Below are 8,996 nucleotides of genomic sequence, written 5' to 3' on the forward strand. Positions count from 1 at the left end.
AGAGAAAGAGGGGGACTCGGGAGAATGAGAGAGGGAGAGGTACAGGGAAGTGAAAAAATGACAGCAGTGAGAGAAATAGAAGGGAGGGGACTGGGATGCAGAAGGGCGACAGAGCTGTCTGGGATGCAGACAGCAAAAATAACATAGGCAACAGGACAAAGGGATTGACAGAGAAGTAAGGGACAGGGAGCAGGACAGACGAACAGAAGGAAAAAATACCGATGAGCAACAGGACAAAGGGACACAGAGAAAAAGAAGGAGGGAGAGAGAGAGAAAGATGGGGCTAGAGCACGGGACTTGGAGACAAAAAGCAGGACAAGGAACAGGACAGAGGGACTGGGGGGTGGGAGAACCAGATGCAGATTAAGACAAAGAGATGGAGAAAGAAAACAAAACAATGATGGGCTGCTGGACAGAGATGGAGCAAGAAAAAGTAGGGCCAGAGTAGGGAAGAGAGAAAGGAAAAAAGGGACAGCTGGCTGACAGGGGGATATAACTAGAAACAATGAGACAGGCAGCAGGACAGAGGGATAAAGGCAGAATAACCAGGGAGAGGAAGCAGGACAGATGGACAGTAGGAGGAAAAAAAGGCCAGGGAGCAGGACTGAGAGATGGAGAAAGAAGCGTTAGGGGCAGAGGGATAGAGAGTGCAAAATACAGGCTAGAGGAAGGACAGAGGGACAGAGAGAGAACGAGAGGGACAGAACGCGGACAGAGAGCAGGAGAAAGAAAAACCAGTGACAAGCAGCAGGCCAGAAGCCAGGGGAAGGAAGGACAGGAGGAAGGAGAGAGGGATACAGAAAGCAAGTGAGGGACAGGGAGGAAGAAAATGGGATACAGAGAAAAAGAGAGGGAGGGGAGCAAGCAAGAGCAACAGGGAGAATGACAGGGAGATGGAGCCAGAGAAAAAACAGGGACTGAAAGCAGGACAGAGAAATGGAAAAGGAAAATTAGGGATGGGTACAAGCACAGAGAGGAAAAGAATGCCAGGGAACACACCAGAGAAAAAAAAAAAAAAAAGACAGGTGCAGCTCAGGACAAAGAGATGGAAAAGGAAAAAAACAGTGATGGGCTGCAGGACAGAGACGAAGGATGACAAGAAGGAAGGAGAGAGAACAGGACAAAAACACAGGCAGAAAAAGAAAAGGGAGCGGTAGAACTAGAGAGAGAAAGGGAGAGAGGAAGACGGAGCAGGACAGAAGAATAGAGAGAAGATGAGAGGTACAGGGAAGCAAAGAAAATCACAGCAGCGTGGGAAAGAGAGGGGGCCAGGGGAGGGACAGGGAGGGACCGGGACACAGAGGAGGGGTGACAGGGCCCCAAGGGCCCAGGACTCACCACAGCTCTTGCTCTCGGCGCTGCCAGAAGAATTTGTCAGTTCAGACCCTTCTTTCTCCTGCTCTCCTCCCTCTTCTGTAACTCTGGTCACTTGGCTGTCCTCCACCTGAGAGAATACGTGGGTGTCTCACAGCTCTTACGAGATGAAACTTCCTAGACACGCAGCCTCGCTCGGTTGTGCACTCCATGGCTGTGATGGACTGCAGGATGAGAAAAGAGGCCAGGGATCAGGACAGAGGGGAATAATGGGACAGCGAACTAGGCAGGGGGATATAGCAAGAAACAATGAGACAGGCAGTGTTATGCAGATATACAAGCAAAAAGGGGGACGATGGAGGACAGAAAAGCTAAGAGAAAATGGACAGGGAGCGGGGCAGAAATGGAGAAACATCCAGAGATGGCGGGTGCAGGCAGCACCCACGGGTCCGGTGGCAGAGTAGCTCAGGGGCGGTGGGGAACTCACGTGGGGAAAAATTCACATGGGTCATGAGCCACACATGGCAACGGGCATGAGCCACCCACGGACACAGGACTGGGGGGGGGCCACCCATGGACACAGGGGCCAGAGGGGGGCGGGAGCCCCCCGCAGACATGGCAGGGGGGACATGCTTTGGGATGACCTGCACCAGGGGGTCCACCTGGGATAATCCATAGCAGATAACTCACCTGGGATGACCTGCAACACATGGTCTAGAACATCTATTGAGACACACACATATTTGCACATATATCTATTTCCATGTATTATATAGAATATCTATTTAGACATAGACATATTATCTCTACTTACACATATCTCTGTTTCCACTTATTATATAGAATATCTATTTAGACTTACATATTATCTCTGTTTACACTTACCTATTTCCCTTAAGCATACAGACCATCTATTTAGACTATTTATCTTTAGACCTATTAGGTATTTTGACACTTTAGCATCTTTTCAGACATCTCCGCTTAGACTTACTAAGTGTTACATAGTGTAGTGTGGATAGCTCTACCTAGTCAGACTTCTTTCTATTTTAAATTCCTTCGTATATAAAATATATCTTTTTTGCATTTTTAAAGTCCTTTATTTTTTAATTTATATATACACACAAGTTATTTTTGTATTTTAAACCCCTACATATATATCTCTAGTCAGAATTTTTTTATATTCTATAATCCTTTATATGATACAGTAGATAGAGGTTTCTATTTTGAAATCCTTTTTTATATATAAAACAATATTATTTTTCAATATCTATAAACCCGAGATCTTTTTCTCTATTTCAAACACCTCACACCCATATTTACAGTTTCTATTGTTTTTTAAACCCCCCATCCACCAATTCTCAGGCATTTTGGGGCTGTGACCCACCCCCATCCACCACTCACCTGCTCCTCTGCCACATCATTGCCCCCCCCGCTGACACTGCTGCCCCAAATGACATCATCACCTCCCCACACCTCCCCAATCCTCCCCTTTTTATTCACCCCCAAAAAAGGCACAAAATGAGGGAAACAGCCCCAACCAGCAGCTCGTTACTTTAAGACTGTCATTGACATATGTATACACACCCCCCCAAAAGGGTGGCTCTGCTAGGAAGCTAAAGGGGGAGTGCTCCCCCCAAACAGTTGCAGCCCCCCCAGCCCCTGTCCTGCAGGCTGGCAACCGGCCCACGAGGCGGGGGGGGGGGCAAAGGGGAGCGTGACAGGGGATGGCGCCACATCCCTTGCTCAGGCTCTGCTCTGGGATGTTGCCCCTCCGTTCCCACGCTGGGAGGGGCTCCCCAGGGCAACAAACGCCCCCGGTCCCTCTCGGCCCTGGACTCTCCCCCCCAACACAGCCCTTGCTGCGCACCTGCGGGGCACCCGCTGCAGACAGAGCCAGGAGCCTCCAGGCACAGGGCCGGCCCCTTACGGTGAGTCTTCTTAGCCACCGGCAGGCAAAGCTGGGCTGGGGGGGAATCTATTGAGCATCGCGAGATGCTTACACCACCACATCTGAAAAACAAAAATCCCAAACTGTATTTCAGCCTACTAAAATAACACGTCTGGCTTGCTGGGTCAACAAAATTGGAAGTGAAGCATAAAACTTTAAAGAGTAAACTAAAAAAGAAAGAATAAATCTCAGTAATTCACTTTATACTAAAAAGGCGTGCATATTTTTATATACATCCAATAACAATACCTATACGATAAAAGCAGTTGATTTTCCTGTTGCATTAGTTTAACTTGCATAGCTGTGAATTGATACCATTAAATTACCTGTCTCCAACATACACAGCTATAAGTTGACTAGGGGTTTTTTTTGTGTTACATGATTAGGATGGACATCTGGCCAGCTGCACTGCCCAAGAGAGATGCTACTGAACTGCCAGGGAAATGCACCATTGAAAGCGAGACAGAAATAAAGGACTTCAGAGCACTCCATCAAAATATCAGGAAAAACCCCCATAACATTCAGTTGCCTGTCTTTTTCAAGATTTAGACAAAATACCTAACTGCTTAAGCACACCTAATAAGTTATATGCTATAGCTATTTGGCAGTTACAGTTTAAACAATGCAAGTCAATTTGCAGGTTATACAATTTAAGTTTTTTTAACATTTCATTTACGATAGAAAAACCAGCGAGATAGAAGTAAAACTATATAAGGAATCTTCTGAAAAAGAAAAAAAAAAAATCAAATCCCCAGTGCTGCAATACATAAGGCTACCAAAAAGGACTGGCAGATTTTAATGCTCTTGGCTGTACTGAAGCATGGAAAGGAACATGTTTTTATGATATCTCAACTGTTACAACTGAGAACCCAAAGACCAGCAATGCCATTGACTTTTGGAAGACATGTTGTGCTTGGGTCTCTGGAAGGAAGTAAATTTTCTCTTTTTTTTTTTTTTTTTAAAGAGTGAAAAATCTTGCTGCTGGTGACTTCTACTGCCAAGTACATCATCGCTGAAGATCCACTCTGATGAGAAGTTAATAAAAATGCAAGTTCTTTGAATGAGAAGTAGTCCCAGAAAAGGGTTCCCCAAAAACAGACCGCTCGACAGCGGATATGCCGACACATCCTGGATCACTGCTGCGAGAGAAGACCGTCCGTAAATTTCTCAGATACAACACACACAAGACAGATCTGTGCGTTGAGCCTCTAACACAAGAAAGGAAGCGCTCGGTTAGCATTATGCTGATGGGCTGAGGCACACGAGACCCTCGGTGTGGCTACCAATGTGCTCGCCTAACACAGAAGAACCCAATGGGAACAGCAAGACCTGAGTAACATAGGGTATAGCACACAGAAAACAAGCGACACAAACTACCTCCTCACCTACAAAGCCCCTTAGGGAATAACGGCGGCGGTCGGCCAATGGAAAGGCCACGATGGCGTGACATGGTGACTCAAAAATCTAAAATGGACACCTTACGACTACAGAAACCGGTGCTAAGCACAAGAGAACATAACTGCCGTGACTGATACTAGAGCAAAACCTCATTGGACACTTAAGGAAAAAGGCAAAACTGGAATAACAGAAAAAGCTTGCGTGCCCGGGACTGTGATAAAAGACGACCCCTGGCTGCAGATTGTTACAAGCACAAATAATACACACCCTCGTCTCCAAGAAATTCCAGGGAAGATGGCGACACAAACCCACGCTGGAAATAAGTGCCTAGTCAATGCTTCTAAGTAACAATGCCTGTGACATCGGGACGGATGCAAAAATTAAGTCGGGGAACAAAGTAAGTAAAAGGCACGGAGAAGCGGAGACCTCAGAGTTCTGGGGGGTATATTTTTACATACCTAATGCCTTACGAGATGAGACTCATCTGACATTGAGCCCCGCATACTGAGATGCGGAGGCCCAGACTGTTTACGCCGCGTCTCTTGTGACTCTGTTGTACCTCCCGTCAGCTGTGGGGAAGACTAAAACAGAACAGACCTCATCGACGTCCAAATCCAACTGCAAAACCAATCTGAGAAAGGCCAATGAACCCTCCTCCCTTTCCCAACCATCCCCCAGTCTCAAAACTTTACAAACCCCTTCTCACCTCCTGAACTGTCCGGGAAGGAACCCCACTGCTTCCTGACAGCTCCTGCCCTGTATTTGCACCCCTGAACCCCCCTGCATTGGCCACTCCTCAGGAGCTGTTCTGAGCTGCACCCTGCATTCTGCAGCCACCTCCTATCTTACACCTTCCCACAGATGCTGGGCTCTGCTACAAGCCCACAACACAAGTGAACTCCTGATGCTTATAATCTATGAGGGGCCTGCCGCAAGCTGCAAAGGTTCTAGGGACAACACGGTTCTCTGTGGGCAATGGGGAAAGGCGATGAGCCATCCCATACCCTGAAAGACACTATGCCTTAGGTCCCTGCTGCTTTCCTTGAAAAATGCCAAAACTCCATACACAGGCACATGCAAGATGCTCACCCTAAGCCCTGCTAGATGATCTCACCATCAGTCCTGTTAAGAGAGAGAATATCAGCAGCTCACACAGTATACAGCAAAACCAGGGAAGAAAACAAGGTTCCATCTTCAATAGAGTCAGGAATTCCAGAAAAACACAAGGCACCTAGAACAATAAAAAAAAAAAATGCATACTATTAAACTATCTTGCCACCCCTGAACACTCAATACAAAACTACTGACCAGGGGAAAAAAAAAAAAACACAAACCACACCTGCATACAAGCATACTTTCTACTATGTGTGCTGCTGAACTTTGACTGGTCCCAGTGCTCTTACCTCAAACAGACACCTCCACTTCTCTAAATGCCAACACACATCTGCCCAGACAGCTTAGACAACTCAAAAAACTACCATCAACTGAAGAAACAGCAGAGCACCAACACCAAAGAAACCCTGGAGCAGAATGAGCTCCCTGATGAGCGGCTGTGGCTCATATACCCCGGGCCCCGCCCACACCCCCTTCCCACAATCCCCTGGGAAAGGGGAGGGGCCAACCACCAGAAGACAAAGGCAGCCAGAGGAGCAGCAGGGAGTTTTCTCATGTGCCTGAAGTTTACAGCGTGCAAAGCGCTGAACAGAGAAAGCGACCCTTACCGGAAATGACGATACCTGCTCTTTTTCTACAACTACATCTACGCTGCATCAGCAACGTGACCGGGTAGGGAATTGAACTTAATTTTTCCGGGGCGTAGATAGACAAAGATAGATGTCCTGCTAAGTTATGTAAGAAAGTAATTTGTTAAACGCAATAACAATATTGTTATCAAAAACGACGTGCTTTACTTTCCTACAAAAATCCCAAAATGCCATGGGGTTACGCTTCATTTCTAGCAAGACCATACATACTACCTAACTTCTACCAGAACTGCCTTCTGGATAGGACCGAATGACAAAGCAGAATTAGATCCCGTAAGAATCCCTTCCCAAAAATATCTCCGGTTGCAAAGCAAATTATTTATGGTAAATTGCCGATGATTCAGGGTCACCTTGGCGGTCTCTCTGAGCGACTCCCTTAACAGAACTAGATGAGTCCCAAAGAGCAGAAAACGCTAAAAAACCATGGAAATACAAGAAATGTATCAGACACTGTATGAAGCCCAATTAACACCTAAAGAGCTAGAACAAAAATAAGGTGCAAAACAGAACAAAAAACACCACGGGAGATGCATCAATGGCAATAGGTGAAGGCTATTGCCTCATCTGAAGAACTCAGGAGGAGATCTGAGGTGACGCTCGACACCTTTGGGGTACCAGATAGAAACATACTATAAGACAGAAAACAAAAAGATGGCTCTGGAGCACAAAGATGGCTTCGGAAAAGGTTCTGATGGAACAAGAGGCATCGTCACGGGGATCAGAGAGATCCCGAAGGGGCCAGGGAGACCAAAGAAGTCTCGGGGATGCAACGAGCTCAAAAGGGAATCGAACAAAGTACAGGCGTCCTCAGGGGACTGGGGACCAAATGGAGGCGCACCAAACAGACGAGAGGACGGAAAGACCAACCGGCGTAACGGATAGGGTTCTGAGGGGAAGAGGGGGGTGCAGAGCATCCTCCCGAGCTAAAATGGGGCTCTAGGGCGTAGGCGATGTCTCACAAGAGCTCGGCAAAGGGAGCGGAGGAGTCGCCAGGGGCCCTGAGAGACCAAAGAAGCCTCAGAGGTAACAATGAGGAACTCCAGAGGGGATTTCCACAAAGTACAGATGTCATCAGGGGGCCGGGGGCTGAATGAAGGCATCCTAAATGGCAAAGAGTAAGATAAGAGCGCTCTGAAGAGCACAAAACAATAAAATCAAAAGGGAGCTAAAGCACTACGAGAGTGCTGTGGAGTACGAGAAAGGACTCGGAAGACATTGTTACAGAGAGGAGAGGAATTGGGAGGGGGCAGGGTAAGAAAAGAAGGCTTGGAGACACCGTGAGGGCCTTGGAGTCTCAGGAGGGCATCTAGGCAAACTACGGACGGCCGAATGGGAGAGGAACTGAATGGAGACACCCTCGATGGCAGAGAAAAAGATAAAAGAGCGCTGCACAGCAAAGAAAGAAGGGAGGCTCTGCCGGAACAAGAGAGACAGAAAGGGAGATAAAATGCTCCAAGGTGCTGTGGAGAACGAGGAAGGCCTCAGGAGGCGGCCTGACCGCGAGGAGAAGGTTGTCGAGGGGGGCCGACAGACAAAAGAAGGCTTAGGGACAACAGGGAGGAACTCGGTTGATCATCCAAGCAGAGTATGCACGGTCTCGGGTGGCCAGGGACTGAACACAGGAATCCTAGACAGCGTAGAGGAACAACTGAGTGCTCTGTGGCTCAAAGATGGCCCCAACTGAAGTGCTACAAGGTGGATGTGCAGCACGAGGAAGGTCTCGGGAGGCATCGTGACTGGGAAAAGAAGAGTCCCGAGGGAGGTAGAGACAGAAAAAGGATTGGAGACACAGCGATTAAATCCAGAAGGGATCTGAACCAAGTAAACATGTCATCAGAGGGCCAGGGAACAAATAGAGGCACAGCTAGAGGGAAGAGAGGACAGAAGGACTGGGCTGGGTCACAGATATGGACTCGGGAAGTCCTCTGAGGGAACAAGAGGGGCGCGAGGTCTGCTACAAGGCTAAAAGTGTGCTAAGGGCAACCTCGAAGGCATCGACAGACATCGTGACACCATTAGAGGGGTCCCGGTTGGGCCAAAGACGCCAAAGGCGGCTCAGGGACACAAAGAGGAAGTCCAGAGGGGTCTTGAACAGAGTACAGAAGTCGTCGGCAGGCCGGGGACCAAATGGAGGCACCCTAGATGGCAGAGGGGACACTCAGAGCGCTCCGAGGCACAAACAAATCTGAGGACGGGTTTCTGAGGGACCACGAGAGGATCAAAGTCCGCTATGGAGCTCAAATGGGGCTGTGGTACACAAAGAAGGCGTCTGAGGAGGCACGGTGACTGAGAGCAGAGGGGTCACAAAAGGCTCGGAGGGATAAGAGAGATTGAAAGGGAGGCAAAGCGCTACCAAAATGCTGTGGAGCGCAAGGAAGATCTCGGGAGGCATCCTAGCTAGCATAGAGAAGAGTAAGAATGGTCTTACTTGGGAACGGAGATCTTGGGAGAGGCACGATTGCAACAAAACAAATCCAAAGGGGGCTTACGGAGCCGGAAATGTGCTGCAGGGAACATCGAAGACCTCAGGAGACATCGTGACAGTAGCAGAGGGGTTCTGAGAGGGACAGACA

At 48.2% G+C, this 8,996-nt stretch overlaps 1 long non-coding RNA gene across 4 annotated transcripts; it reads right to left on the reverse strand.

Moving 5' to 3' along the window:
- Nucleotides 1-3,282: 3,282 nt before the first annotated feature.
- On the reverse strand, nucleotides 3,283-6,148 carry LOC127022222 (uncharacterized). 4 transcript variants are annotated; one of them, XR_007767319.1, is made up of 4 exons: nucleotides 6,064-6,148; nucleotides 5,750-5,891; nucleotides 5,119-5,241; nucleotides 3,283-3,324 (listed from the first exon to the last, which is right to left on the reverse strand). It is a non-coding gene; the product is annotated as an uncharacterized LOC127022222 (long non-coding RNA). The 4 variants fall into 4 exon arrangements; XR_007767316.1 differs by lacking the exon at nucleotides 3,283-3,324 and adding an exon at nucleotides 4,247-4,401; XR_007767317.1 differs by lacking the exon at nucleotides 3,283-3,324 and adding an exon at nucleotides 4,247-4,401 and having other exon boundaries at nucleotides 6,000-6,148.
- Nucleotides 6,149-8,996: the final 2,848 nt, after the last annotated feature.

Source organism: Gymnogyps californianus, chromosome 15 (genome assembly GCF_018139145.2).
Source record: "Gymnogyps californianus isolate 813 chromosome 15, ASM1813914v2, whole genome shotgun sequence".
NCBI lineage: Eukaryota > Metazoa > Chordata > Aves > Accipitriformes > Cathartidae > Gymnogyps > Gymnogyps californianus.